General features: G+C 44.8%; 1 pseudogene across 1 annotated transcript in view; it reads right to left on the minus strand.

The window, feature by feature from the left end:
* Positions 1–296: 296 nt before the first annotated feature.
* Positions 297–12,920, minus strand: part of LOC311114645 (dynamin-like GTPase OPA1, mitochondrial) — a 65,857-nt pseudogene continuing 53,233 nt past the window's right edge. Inside the window, exons 29-30 of the transcript in view lie at positions 2,631–2,703; positions 297–2,296 (exon numbers count right to left, since the gene is read on the minus strand). The product of the transcript in view is annotated as a dynamin-like GTPase OPA1, mitochondrial (transcript). The remainder of the gene's footprint in view (positions 2,297–2,630; positions 2,704–12,920) is intronic.

The raw sequence follows: 12,920 nt of genomic DNA on the forward strand, positions 1-12,920 counted from the left end.
GGAAGACGAACACAAAATGACGGCTGATGTTCTGTGGTCAGAGGCTATAGAACGGCCACCGAGGCTATAGAACGGCCACCGAGGCTATAGAACGGCCACCGAGGCTATAGAACGGCCACCGAGGCTATAGAACGGCCACCGAGGCTATAGAACGGCCACCGAGGCTATAGAACGGCCACCGAGGCTATAGAACGGCCACCGAGGCTATAGAACGGCCACCGTTTTGTCTTTTACACTTCTACAATACTGTGGTAACAAAAGGTAGACAGACGTAGTCGATATAACATGGAAACAACTTCTTGGAAAATTACATTTTTATTAACGTCAATTTTATTTTCAAATGTTTAATAAATAAAGCACATCTGATGGGGTACACCCTGCAAACACTACATTCTATAACATAAAAAGAGAACTATAGGTACTGAACCAACCGATGGATATCCTGTTCCAAGCGCATCGCACTCTGATATTTCTCCCATAAGCAATAACAGATCCATGATTTGTATTTGCTTTACATGTACACAATGTACGGTATTAACCCATATACACATATGAAGGACTGGGGTTAAGTATGCCACTCACCCCTTCATTCCATATTATCAGGAGACACGCATTAGAGCTGGGAACAAAGAGTAGGGGGGAAATAGGAGAGAGAGAAGATGGAGAGAAGGCTTGAGAGAACAGCAAGAGAGAGCAGAGAGAAAAAGGTCCCTCAGGAGAGGCCAGGAGAGGCCAGGAGAGACCAGGAGAGACCAGTAAGTCAGACAGTATGACCTGCCCAGAGGCAGGAGAGCATGGAGAAGAAGAAGAAGTGAAAGGAGGAGAGTGAACGTACCAGGCCTGTGCAGCTGTGTCACCACTTATGAATACAACGAGGGCACTAGCATCTTTTCCCCCAACGTGATTGGACAATGTGGTTCCATCCACTGCAGGTTGAACTAGATTCTAGTCCAACACTGGATCTTCACCCAGAACCAAGATAGTAGAGGCTGTTTCGTCCAACAGTGAAATGAAATGCCATCATATAAACCCTTGTGATGATGAGGTGCACACACACAGTAGGACACAGAGAGAGGTACATAGTGGGGTCTTGCACGCTGCCTATCAATAGCAGACATTACTCTGCTTCCCTGAAATAAGAAACCCAATCTATATTATATTATCTTAGTTCCAACTAGGGTGGAATAGATGATCCACTGTTAATAGATTCTAGTTTTAGGAGGGTGACTGTTGTGCCAGTGTGGGTTAATAAGTTAGACCTGTACCTATAGGGTTAGTGATGCAGTGTAGAGTTGGGTTAGAGCTAGTCGCTGTGATAACTGAAGTGCCTTCGCATTAAGAAGTCTTAAGAGGGACTAACAATAGGCAGGAGAATGGTCCAACTGGCTGAACCCTTTCTTTGTGGCTGAACCCTTTCTTTGTGGCTGAACCCTTTCTTTGTGGCTGAACCCTTTCTTTCTGGCTGAACCCTTTCTTTCTGGCTGAACCCTTTCTTTGTGGCTGAACCCTTTCTTTCTGGCTGAATGGTTCTTGGTTCTGGCTGAATGGTTCTTTCCTTTACAGCTAGTCAATCTACAGAGAGGAGGGTGGATGCCAGCGGCACAGAGAGAGATGCATAAGTCCCAATTCCCATCACCCTTCCATGCACACACCAACACCTGTCTGTAACGGACTCACACTGACTGACCCCATCAGACATTCTGGCTTGCATCCCAAATGGCATCCTACTCCCTGTATAGTGCACTACTTTCGACCAGTGCAATTTGGGACACAACTTCTGACAGGTGCTCAAGCCGATTAAACACATTCCCAAACAAAGGAAAGGAAGTTGGCAGCGAGAGAGAAAACCTTTACAACCTCCTCATTTATTAGAAACGAGGGAGCAATGAGAGAGAGAGAGAGAGAGAGAGAAAGAGAGAGAGAGAGAGAGAGAGAGAGAGAGAGAGACGACATGAGGTGGATCGGTCACGAGGTGTGTAACTTCAATCTTGTCCCCCCCCTTCGTCTTCCGTGCCGATAAAGCGAAAAGCCGAGCAAAAAGGCAGGAGACAGTTGTTGGATTCCTGTGTGAGGACGACACGTCTGGTGAACACACTGTGGGCCTTTAAAACATGGGGCCCACTCTGAGCTGAGGAAGGACTATCTGCTCAGCCACACTGTTAACCTGACCCGACTCAGTGTTAAGGGCTCCGTCCGACAAACTCCACTGGGTGTTCAGTCATTTACAGAGGGGGAAATTAGTTTCCTTTGATCAGTGCATTGCTTCTGTGATCCGCAGGTTTGCTTCCAATGGTTTCTGCCAAGGAGAAAGGGTGAGATGGGTTACTGTATATTTCCTGATACAGAAAAGTATTCAACATAACACTCCTTACAGGTGGAACACTATGAACATGTGCCGAGCTCCAATATTTGAATATAAGCAAAGCAGCAAAGATATCATAAAATGTATTTTTATGTGTATTCAAATCAAATTCGAATCAGATCAAATTGTATTTGTCCGATGCGCCAAATACAACAGGTGTAGACAGTGAAATGCTTACACATATATTTATATTAGAGACATTTCTGTACAACACTGCTCACTAATAGTCTATGTACTGTAGCATGTGAGACGATTGACAGGCAGATACCTGGTGCTCTACTTCTCCTTGTGTAGAGCTTCTATGAAGGCTTCAAGTTTCTCCTGAATCTCACGGACCTTCTCTGCAGAGGAGGAAAGACAGAGGATGGGTTAGTTGAGTCTTTACAAAACAAAAACAGTAGATATGGAGAGCATCCAATATGCCTCATTTGATACAGCACATCCCAGTAAACCAGTAAATGTGAGTTGGTTGAGTCGGCTAATCAGGCCTATTCTATTCTACTGTGTTTCTAACTGCGAGACCCAAGAAGACTTGAGATGTTTCTCAGACCCTAAGTCCTCCTGTTGTGACCGTGGCCTCCCAACTACCAGTAACACCAGTACCAGACAAATACACCATAAATATCCTGTGGTATACATTCACAGTATGAGTGTGAAACCAATGACCTGACATTGTGTATGTATTCACTAACAGAATAACAGACGTGTCACAGGCCATTGTTCTGCACCTTGTTTCAGCCAAACAGCAGACGGTCCCCACTGACAGCCCTCAAACCTAAAAAACAACCACTTCAGTGAAATATTCTGAAGAAGAGGGGAGTCGTGGACCATTTCCAGTTACCTCACACACACATCAAAGCCCCCCCCCCCCCAAAAAAAAAAAAGACGTGTCCCTCCAGGCACACGTCTAGCTAATGGATGGGAGATACCATAACATTATTCCACATGAAAGGGAAAATACATTGACAAAAAGTTGTCACCACGTCCCGCCGTTGGGGTCCTTTTGTCCGAGATGGTCTTTTGAGGAGAGATCCGTCCGCACAACATGTACTGTCACACGATGGGCTGCAGTTACAGAGAGACTTTAATCGCTGAATAAACAACGGCAAGAGTAAGTCTATTAGCCAACGAGTGAAAAAGAGGCCTATAGCGGACTAGCAGTGCCAGCTGCACTCATCCTTGGCCCCATCTCTCTGTCTCACTCTATTCCAGTAGACTAATCCAACTGGAGCTGCCCCAAGCACAAACAAAACTCTGAGGCACTAACTGCAACTGACCTACTTTCAATACGCCTCACAAGATACTATCAGAAGAGTATCTTCAAATGCTTTTGACTAAAAAAAAATGTAAGACACAAAGGTCTGAAAGCTTCAAAACCAGACGACTCCTTTATTTTTATGGGTCGATAAATCAAAGCGGTTTAGAACTCAGAACAACAGCGTTTTAAAGGAGTAGTTCACTATTTTACAGCTTTTTGTTAGATGGTTCTTGGGCCAAGAGAAACTGTAATGAATGGTTCAGTTTTCTTTAAAAAGCCACTAGAAATGTCATCTAATCTTAACCACCACAAGCTAACAATCAATGGAAGTCAATGAGGCATGTAAAAAAAAAAAAAAAAAAAAAGTAAAAATCACCTGAAATCTATTAAAATAAAGTCAATTTTTGGTTTGATTTTACTTAAAGGTGATTTGGCCATTTAAAAAAACATGCCCACATGCCCCCATTACTTCCATTGATTGTTAGCTTGTGGTGGCTAAGGTTAGCTGAAGTTTGTAGTGGCTGTTTAAAGAAAACTGAACCATGGATTACAGTTTCTCCTGGCCCAAAGACTACTTTCAGGGTGAAGAACCATCTAACATCAAGTTGTAAAAAAGTGAACTACTCCTTTAAGTGTCCATTTCAGGTCAACACAAAAGGTGGGAGCTATATTTAGAGGGTAACCTTATCCTAAAGAGAGGGGCTCGTGCGAGACCCTTTGGCGGGGGGCACGGGTGCAGAGGTATCCCTTTCTGACGGATGAAAGTCACACGGCAGTCTTTAAGGATGCGCACACACACCTCCGAGTCCTGAAATATAACACTAAAAAGTCCGGAGAAATCACTATGACCAACACACACACCTAAACCATGAAAAACAAAGGCACATGGGGAGGCGCTAGGGGGAGATTACAACACCTAATGTAGGTATTAGGGCTGGGAAAGAGGGCACGAAGATCACGGCAGGTGTGACGGGCCTGAAACCTAACCCGGCTGTAGCCCCACTCTAGAACTCACTACCCAACCGCACGGCTCAAAGGAAGTTAAGGAACACACATACCGGAGAGGAGGAGGGAGAGACATCTCTGTCACATCATCAAAACAAGCCAGGGAAAACCCCTGGCTCAACTTCAAAGCTCAGCAGAGTCTAGATGTGGCACTATTAAGGGTCCTGTGTCCAGTTCATTTCTCTTATTTTACCAGGGTGTCATATTGAGACCAAGTCTGTTTCTCAAATCAGCCCCGCATACAAAACACACACATCAATACAAAACACAATAAAATACTAAATTACAAAACAAACACTATCTTCACTTAGAGGATTCCCCACTAATGTTATAAATTCCCTAAAGGGCAACAGGTATTCAAGTCTGAGCCTCCCCTGCAACACATTCCACATCTGTGGAGCATAACATCCAAAAGCTGCTCTCCCTAAAATCAGAAGCCACCATTGGAACCTCTAGCTCTATCCAATGTTGTGCTCTCATACCGTGTTCTATTGTTGTGACCTTGACCAGTGATGTCAGATACATCGCAAGTCTCTGCAGGAGCGCTTTGTAAATAAACCAAAAGAGAATGCTGCTCTCTTCTTACATACAGAGGCCCAACCCACTTTTTGATACAATACAAAATGGTGAGTTCTAAAATTATCACCAGTAATGAATATAAGGGCACAATGGAAAACAGCATCTTTAAGTGTGGAAGCTGCTGCTTGCTGTAGATTATATCTCCGTAATCTATAACAGAAATAAAAGTGGCCTGGACAAAAGACAGACGTGCTCTATTTCAGTAAATCAATCCCATTTTGATCTTCAATGTCTTTACCAGCTCAGTAACATGCGTTTTAAACGCCAATTTATCATCTAGACAGATTCCAGGATATTTATAAGAGGGAACTCTTTCAATTTGTGTTCCGTTCAGGCTAGTAATTTCAATGTCACTTATGTCTAAGTTATGAGACTTAGAAAATAGTATGTCTTTTGTTTTGTTTGCATTAAGATCCAAGAATGACTTCTGCAGTGCTTGGAAATCACACTGCAAATGTGAAAATGCTTGGTTTACAGATGGTGCAACAGAGTACAATACTGTTTGATCAGCATAAACATTTATATAAAAAAATGTCACAGTATTTCCATTTTACAGTGCCTTTGCAAAGTATTCAGACCCCTTTACTTTTTACACATTGTTAGGTTACAAACTGATTAAATTGTTTTTTTTCCCTCATCAATCTACACACAATACCCCATAATCACAAAGCAAAAACAGGTTTTTAGAAATTGTTGCCAATTTATTTAATTTTTTTAAATACTGAAATATCACATTTACATAGTATTCAGACCCTTTACTCAGTACTTTGTTGAAGCACCTTCGGCAGTGATTAAAGCCCTGAGTCTTATTGGGTATGATGCCACAAGCTTGGCACACCTGTATTTGGGGAGTTTCTCCCATTCTTCTCTGCAGATCCTCTCAAGCTCTGTCAGGTTGGATGGGGAGTGTCGCTGCACAGCTTCAAGTCCGGGCTCTGGCTGGGCCACTTAAGGACATTCAGAGACTTGTCCCAAAGCCACTCCTGCGTTGTCTTGGCTGTGTGCTTAGGGTCAATGTCCTGTTGGAAGGTGAACCTTTGCCCCAGTCCGAGGTCCTGAGAGCTCTGGAGCAGGTTTTAATCAAGGATCTCTGTACTTTGCTCCGTTCATCTTTGCCTCGATCCTGACTAGTCTCCCAGTCCCTGAAAACATCCCCACAGCACGATGCTGCCACCACCATGCTTCACCGTAGGGATGGTGCAACGTTTCCTCCAGACATGACACTTGGCATTCAGGCCAAAGTTCAATCTTGGTTTCATCAGACCAGATAATCTTGTTTCTTATAGTCTGAGAGTCTTTAGGTGCCTTTTGGAAAACTCCAAGCGGGCTGTCATGTGCCTTAAACTGAGGAGTGGCTTCCATCTAGCCACTCTACCATAAAGGCCTGATTGGTGGAGTGCTACAGAGAAGGTTGTCCTTCTGGAAGGTTCTCCCATCTCCACAGAGGAACTCTAGAGCTCTGTCAGAGTGACCATCGGGTTCTTGGCACCTCCCTGACCAAGGCCCTTCTCCCCCGATTGCTCAGTTTGGCGGGCCGGCCAGCTCTAGGAAGAGTCTTGGTGGTTGCAAACTTCTTCCATTTAAGAATGATGGAGGCTACTGTGTTCTTGGGGACCTTCAATGTTGCAGACATTTTTCGGTACCCTTCCCCAGATCTGTGCCACGACACAATCCTGTCTCGGAGCTCTACGGACAATTTCTTCGACCTCATGGCTTGGTTTTTGTTGTAACATAACAAAATGTGGAGGAAGTCAAGGGGTCTGAATACTTTCTGAAGGCACTGTATATACAAAGTAAACATTAGTGGCCCCAGAATTGAACCCTGGGGTACCCCTTTATGCACTTCAAGGAATTCAGATTTGACCCCCTCTGTGACAATAGCCTGAGTTCTATTACTGAGATAGTTCTGAAACCACATACAGGCATCAGCGCGCAGGACAACTGAGGACAACTCACTCAATAAAATAGAATGATCAACCGTGTCAAACGAACAAACGAGGCAGCACAATTCATTTAGGCATCTAAAGCATTGACAATATCATTTACAACTAACGTGGTTGCAGTAACAGTACTGTGCCCTGGTCTAAACCCTGATTGATGTACATTCAGAACACAATTCTCAGATAAAAAGGAATGAAGTTGTACCAAATTTACCAAAGATTGAAGAATCTTAGCTAGACAAGAAAGACATGGCATGATAATCATGAAGGACACTAGTGTCCCCAACCTAATAGAGTGGCAGCACGTAAGCAACCCTCCATACTTTAGGAATATTTCCTGATATCAATGTTTCATTTAAAATGTGGGTTATTGTGCCAGCGATGAGGGGCACTGTGCACTTATGCAGCCCCGGCTCCAGTTTGTCGGCCCCTGTGGACTTCTTTGTGTCTATAGATAGCAGGGCATCAAGGACCTATTTTTATGTAAATTGCAGAAAATAAAAATCCTCAACTAACATTTTCCAAATCATTCTGCAAATGTTCCCCATCAGCATTAAGCGCAATGTCATAGAGAGTAGGCCTAGAAGTTATTTCAAAAAATATAGTCAGCTGAAATAAAATTGTGATGAAATAGCTTGATGTGGACCACTTACTGCATCAGGTCAACCACGGAGGAGAGACGACACACGTTGAAAGAACATTAACTGAAGTACATTTTACAGTTCATAGCTGCAGGACATATCTCGCACCATTTAGATCAGAATTTGATAGGCAAAATGTTCCGCCATTCATTTAGTGCAATTAAATGTATAATGCCGTTAAAATGAGGCCCCTGTCATCTTGTGAGGGAAAAGCAAGGCCATGCACAGGTTGTGAATGGTGGCTTTAAAAAAGCCAATATTCTGGTTAGTGATGGTGAGAAACAGATATTAATTTTTCCTCCGCCATCTGTTTGTCCCAACAAGACGACAAGGGAAAGAAAAGCCTAAAACATGCTGGCTTTTCTTTTCAGGATGCGCAGAAATGCAACACACAAAGTGGACAGAGTCGCCGTTCATTGCCTGTTGCCTCGGGGGGATCAAAAAACTCAATTTAGGCGCATGTTTACCTAAGAGATGAGCCCCAAGACACTCAGCCGCCCTCCCCTTTATCTGGTCATGAATATTCCCATAACTCTCTGAAATCCCTTATTTCAGGTCCCTCTCTCGGCTGATCTCCACAGGAAATGATACATCTCTTTCACTCCCACTCTTCTAAGCCGTAATGCTGTAAGCCTTCGGCGAACGGAGCAGGAACAGCAGAAGGGACTGATGGAAAAGCCTTTAATTGACCTGTAACTAGACTGCGAAACAGTGTGGCCGTGGTCGAACAACCGCTCCATACAGATGGAAAGAGATTAGAGAGAGGTGAGAGAGGACAGAGGGTCGTACAGCACGCTGTGAGGGAGAGAGAGATCTTAATCTCTTTAATATGGGGGATGCCCCTCTCTGGAGTTTGATGTGAAAGGAGGAAGGCAGCCGTTACAAATGGGAGACTGTGTTAGAAATGGGAGACTGTGTTGGAAAGTGTCAACGGAAGGGTTTCGGTGGCCAACGTTCGGTGCCAAGACAAGCCCGTTAGTTATTTTTTTGCATGGTGCTCCAGTCCAGCATCAGCCAACTCTGAAAGGACAGAGTTCAGTGCCTGGTCAGGAGGAGGCTCCTGTCCCAAACTGTCATGATTCAACTTCTGTCACCGGCAAGGTTACAGTCGAGGCGGGATCCTTTGTACGTCTGCATGCGTGATCCTGTCCCAACTGAAAACCGATCTCTTAAAGTAAAAAACAGAAGAGGAGGCATGGCCATGTCACTAAGGATTTGTCTCTAAATCTGTATTGTAACGTGCTATAAAAACGCAGGGCAGCGGGAGGCGGATGCAGAAAGCAGGGATCTTGTGGGCAAAACGCCCGTCAGTGGCAAAGCCATGAATCACGGCTGGCTCTGGAGGGCTTATCTAGAAACCAGATGCCTGAGAGCAGAACCAACAAGTCGAGCCCTGGGACTGAACAGGTTGAAAACTGGGGTCACCACAGGGGCCAGATTAAACAAAAAAGCAGAGCGGGGAAAACAACACGTGAAAGCGTCAGGTGTTGTGTGTAGTCCCCTGGGTAGTTAAGCTAGGTGTTGTGTAGTCTCCTGGGTAGTTAAGCTAGGTGTTGTGTAGTCTCCTGGGTAGTTAAGCTAGGTGTTGTGTAGTCTCCTGGGTAGTTACACCGGGTGTTGTGTAGTCTCCTGGGTAGTTAAGCTAGGTGTTGTGTAGTCTCCTGGGCAGTTACACCGGGTGTTGTGTAGTCTCCTGGGTAGTTACGCCAGGTGTTGTGTAGTCTCCTGGGCAGTTACACCGGGTGTTGTGTAGTCCCCTGGGTAGTTAAGCTAGGTGTTGTGTAGTCTCCTGGGCAGTTACACCGGGTGTTGTGTAGTCTCCTGGGTAGTTAAGCTAGGTGTTGTGTAGTCTCCTGGGCAGTTACACCGGGTGTTGTGTAGTCTCCTGGGTAGTTACGCCAGGTGTTGTGTAGTCTCCTGGGTAGTTACACCGGGTGTTGTGTAGTCTACTGGGTAGTTACGCCAGGTGTTGTGTAGTCTCCTGGGTAGTTACGCCAGGTGTTGTGTAGTCTCCTGGGCAGTTACACCGGGTGTTGTGTAGTCCCCTGGGTAGTTAAGCTAGGTGTTGTGTAGTCTCCTGGGCAGTTACACCGGGTGTTGTGTAGTCTCCTGGGTAGTTAAGCTAGGTGTTGTGTAGTCTCCTGGGCAGTTACACCGGGTGTTGTGTAGTCTCCTGGGTAGTTACGCCAGGTGTTGTGTAGTCTCCTGGGTAGTTACACCGGGTGTTGTGTAGTCTACTGGGCAGTTACGCCAGGTGTTGTGTAGTCTCCTGGGTAGTTACGCCAGGTCTTGTGTAGTCTCCTGGGTAGTTACGCCAGGTGTTGTGTAGTCTCCTGGGTAGTTACGCCAGGTGTTGTCTAGTCTCCTGGGTAGTTACGCTAGGTGTTGTGTAGTCTACTGGGCAGTTACACCGGGTGTTGTGTAGTCTACTGGGCAGTTACGCCAGTTGTTGTGTAGTCTCCTGGGTAGTTACGCCAGTTGTTGTGTAGTCTACTGGGCAGTTACGCCAGTTGTTGTGTAGTCTCCTGGGTAGGATGTGTTGTGTAGTCTACTGGGCAGTTACACCGGGTGTTGTGTAGTCTACTGGGCAGTTACGCCAGTTGTTGTGTAGTCTCCTGGGTAGGATGTGTTGTGTCGTCTCCTGGAAAGGTGAGGATGTGTTTCGTAGTCTCCTGGGCAAGTTTTATTGACAGACATTGCTATGGCTTTGAAGGGTGACATGTAAAATTGGGTTACCAGGGAAAATCTGGAGATTTAATTTGCAAAGTGGATTTATCTTCACTAGTGCTGATGGGTTCAAGAGCTTTCATGCAGGAAAACAGCAGAATTATTAAACGCAGAGGAGTAGGCCTAATCAGAGAGAGACTTATGAAAAAAGGAACCATAAAAATAAAAATAAATGATAAAGGATCAAATCAATTCTACTTCACTTACAAGCCCAGAGTAATGACGTCTTTATACAGTTAAAGCTGTGCAAGACACTCAAGTTGTAAATTCAGAAAATGTCTATGTAATTTGCGAGTTGTAAATCATGGTAAACCACAGAGAGCCAGAGATCCCCGGCTTCTAAAGCCAACCTTTTGCACTAAGATGGTGGTCTGCACTGCAGCTAAGTAGCCTGGCCAATCAATCTTATGGGGTAACGTCGGGCCTCGGGATGACAGAGTGTTTAAATTAAGTCACTGTCATAATCCCTCAGAGCCACAGGTGTGTAGACTATCCGCTGCTGAACTCTGGACGTGCACGCACACACACACACAGGCAGGCAAACCGACGTGCACGCACACACACACACACACAGGCAGGCAAACCGACAGACAGACAGACACACATAGACAGACTGACCTGAATCACCTGCCATGTGAATTCCAAGGCAAAGCCTGATAGTGACACTCAAACCAGGGTCCCACTCTGGTAAAGCCCTACATGTCTCCGTCTCCATGATTTCTAATCACACACAAGGATGAATCTGGCGGTCCGGCTCGGGACATACCCTAAAGCCTGCATGTCAGTACATCCCATTAGGAACAGCGCTGATCCCAAACAACCTCAACAACCACAGAGATTGCACGGCCGATACAGACAAACACATCATACTCTGCACATCAGCCCCCCAGAAGAACACCCAACACTTGAACTCCCTCAGGTAAATACGGGTCTCCAGCTGATGCTGAGCCCACACACGTCCCATTGTGCAGGAGCAGCAAACACAGACTAAATTCCCTAATGCCACGCTAGAATTAAATGCCATTGCTAGCACATTCAAAACTCGATATCTGAAAACTGACATCACGTGCCTTTATCTACGTCAGCGGGCGATATCTAATACACAATTAGAAGACCTGCTAACTTTAACCATTCAGCAATAAACGTGGCAAATAATCTAAATGTTAGTTATAAATCTACCATGGTAACCCACCTGCTGGGGAAATGTCATCTGTTCAAAGGCTTAAAATGATCGGGGCAACAGAAGAGACAAAGAGAGAGCTCTTAAAACAGCCCTGCTCTATTTTTACCATGTGACGGAGGAAGTGTATGGTTTTCCTAATCCCTCATCCAGGTTGTGTGCTCTTATCTGAGCGATGGACAGCTAGCAGGAGCTAGTGTGTGAACAGTAACGGTGCTCTCTGAGACTGTGGATTGTGTCCCAAATGGCACCCTATTCCCTATATAACACATTGGGCTTGGGCGGTATCCAGATTGTCATACCTTCATACCGACCTTGTGCCATCCCGGGATATGTGTAATACCAGCACTGAACACAAGGGGCGGTATTTTCAAACCCCACTGACCCTGTTAGCAATGCTAACAAGTACATGTAAAGTCCCATAGAGAATGCTAACTAAATGCTATTTGCAGGACAGACACCCCAGCTCAGTAACTAAATAAATTATACTCACAGTTTGCTGCTCACACAAAACAAATAGACAGTAAGGCTCTTGATCCAATGGCCGGCAGGGATGTAGCTCAGTTGGTAGAGCATGGCGTTTGCAACACCAGGGTTGTGGGTTTGATTCCCACGGGGGGCCAGTATGAAAAAGTAAAAAAATAATGTATGCACTCACTAACTGTAAGTCGCTCTGGATAAGAGTGTCTGCTAAATGACTCAAATGTAAATTATTCTCTGCTGTTACCAAGTGAAGCTTGATTTTGGAAGAAGCTAACCACTTAGCTACATAGCTAACTAGATTAGCAAACCAAATGCATAACTGCAGAGCATCTAGCACATTTTTATACAGTAAACTTTTATACAGTTAATGGTTCTAAAATTCCTAGCTGGCAAACACTTAGTTGTGAATTCCATACTGAAACTAGATCAACTGGCACATGCTGCACAACAGTGAGTGCCTCACAAGGCTCTGGTCTCTAGTCAGTGTGTTTGTAAACAAACGCCATGTGACTGGGGACTACCGGTAAGTTTCATAATGAAAAATGATGTGACAGGTGAAATGAAGAATGTGATCTGCTTTATCTCCCAACGTATTGCACAAGTTGCCTGCTGGTTTTTACTTAAAAAGTAGCTACAAATATTCACATTTATTAGAAAACGTCTAAGAAATAGTTTCAACGGTATTGAAAAACCATCCCGTGGCTATTTCCAAATATGGAGACAGTGTCTGAGTGACAGGAGGATC

This window comes from Coregonus lavaretus, assembly GCF_964263955.1.
Source record: "Coregonus lavaretus genome assembly, contig: HAP1_SCAFFOLD_403, whole genome shotgun sequence".
Taxonomy (NCBI): domain Eukaryota; kingdom Metazoa; phylum Chordata; class Actinopteri; order Salmoniformes; family Salmonidae; genus Coregonus; species Coregonus lavaretus.